At 47.2% G+C, this 1,709-nt stretch overlaps 1 pseudogene; it reads left to right on the top strand.

Moving 5' to 3' along the window:
* The first annotated feature begins 495 nt into the window (after positions 1-495).
* On the top strand, positions 496-1,435 carry LOC135982798 (olfactory receptor 5AR1-like; annotated as a pseudogene).
* The last annotated feature ends 274 nt before the right edge of the window (positions 1,436-1,709 follow it).

Below are 1,709 nucleotides of genomic sequence, written 5' to 3'. Positions count from 1 at the left end.
GAGTACTTGTGGCACCTTAGCTCAAATAAATGTGTTAGTCTCTAAGGTGCCACAAGTACTCCTCATTCTTTTTGCTATCTAGTAGAATATAAGCCTCTACCGCCCGATCATTCATTGGTGATCCCTCGATTCGAGGCTGATCTCTATCACGGATTTACATATGGGCCCTGAGATGACTCAGGAATCCAATCGTGGAACCACAAATCTGCCCACAGTTGGTACAGACATTTCGTGGCCGGCCAGCTCTCTGCTGGGAGAAAGTTCTTTCTTTTTCCTACCGCCTGTGCTAAGAGACCCATGGCTGTTAGTTCAAAACGCATAATAGAGTCTTAAACCTCTGTTAGATCTCACCAGAGAACCACATGGTATATGATCAGAATGACCCCAAGGAATTGATACTCAGCCTTTATTTGTCTCTTCTTTCCATGTAATGCTCGCTTTCTCCCTTGTGGGGAACAGCACATCTGGGATAAATGTTGAAGGGGAATCACACCACTGTTCATCTTGTTGGGATTCACGGACAACCAGCCCCTGAGAGTCATGCTCTTTGTGGTGTTTCTGTTGATCTACCTGCTCATCCTGGTGGGGAATCTCGGGATGGTCACTTTAGTCAGGATTGAGTCCCGGCTTCACACCCCCCATGTACTTTTTCCTCAGTAACCTGGCCCTCTTAGATGTCGAATACTCCACTGTCATCGCTCCCCAGACACTGATGGCCTTTGCAGTGGACAGCAAAGCAATTACATTCACTGGGTGCGCTCTGCAGTTCTACTTCTTCTGCATTGCTGTGTCCTGTGAGTGCTGCCTGTTGGGGGTCATGGCGTATGATCGCTTCACAGCCATCTGCAGCCCATTGCTGTACACCGTCATCATGTCCAAGCGGTTCTGCGTGCTGCTGGTGCTGGGGTCATACCTAGCCAGCTGGGTAAATGCAACGGTTCAGACTCTATTTATATTCCGTTTGTCCTTCTGTGGATCAAACATCATCAATCATTTCTTCTGTGATGTGCCCCCCATCCTGAAACTGTCCTGCTCTGACACCCACATCACAGACATTGTTCACTTCACCTTTTCTATTGTAATTATAACATCTACTCTCCTGACCATTGTCATCTCCTATGTGTACATTGTGGTTGCTATTCTAAGGATCAGCTCCGCGGAGGGCAGGCGCAAAGCCTTCTCCACCTGCACCTCCCACCTGACGACCGTCACCATCTTCTACGGAACGGTCATTTTTATGTATTTACGGCCCAGTTCAAAGTACTCCATGGACCAGGACAAAATCATCTCTGTGTTTTATACCCTGTTGATCCCCATGCTGAACCCCCTGATCTACAGCCTGAGGAACAAGGAGGTGAAAGAGGCTTTTAGGAGGATGATGGGAAGGTTTTTTTTCCTCAGTGAATGTAAAGGTGGAGACTTTAATTTTGAATAAATAAATGGGAGTAAGATGGAGGAGTCACTTCTCTGTGTCGTTATCTTGAGTTCCGTGAATCACCAAATGTGTTTGTGTTGCATCAAAAGACACTAACGGTCAGATTTTCCAAACAGTTCTGCATCCACCCACCAGTTACTAGTTCAGCACTTCAGCAAGTCGTCCAATTTTCCGAAGTGCTCAGCTGCCAGTCAGGGCCTTAAATTCAGAGCCCAGAATCATTGATCTCAATGGTAACTGCTCCATGCTGAGCACTGGGGCAGATCTGGCGCCT

This window comes from Chrysemys picta, chromosome 4 (genome assembly GCF_011386835.1).
Source record: "Chrysemys picta bellii isolate R12L10 chromosome 4, ASM1138683v2, whole genome shotgun sequence".
NCBI lineage: Eukaryota > Metazoa > Chordata > Testudines > Emydidae > Chrysemys > Chrysemys picta.
This window is presented reverse-complemented; position numbering and strand designations above follow the sequence as displayed.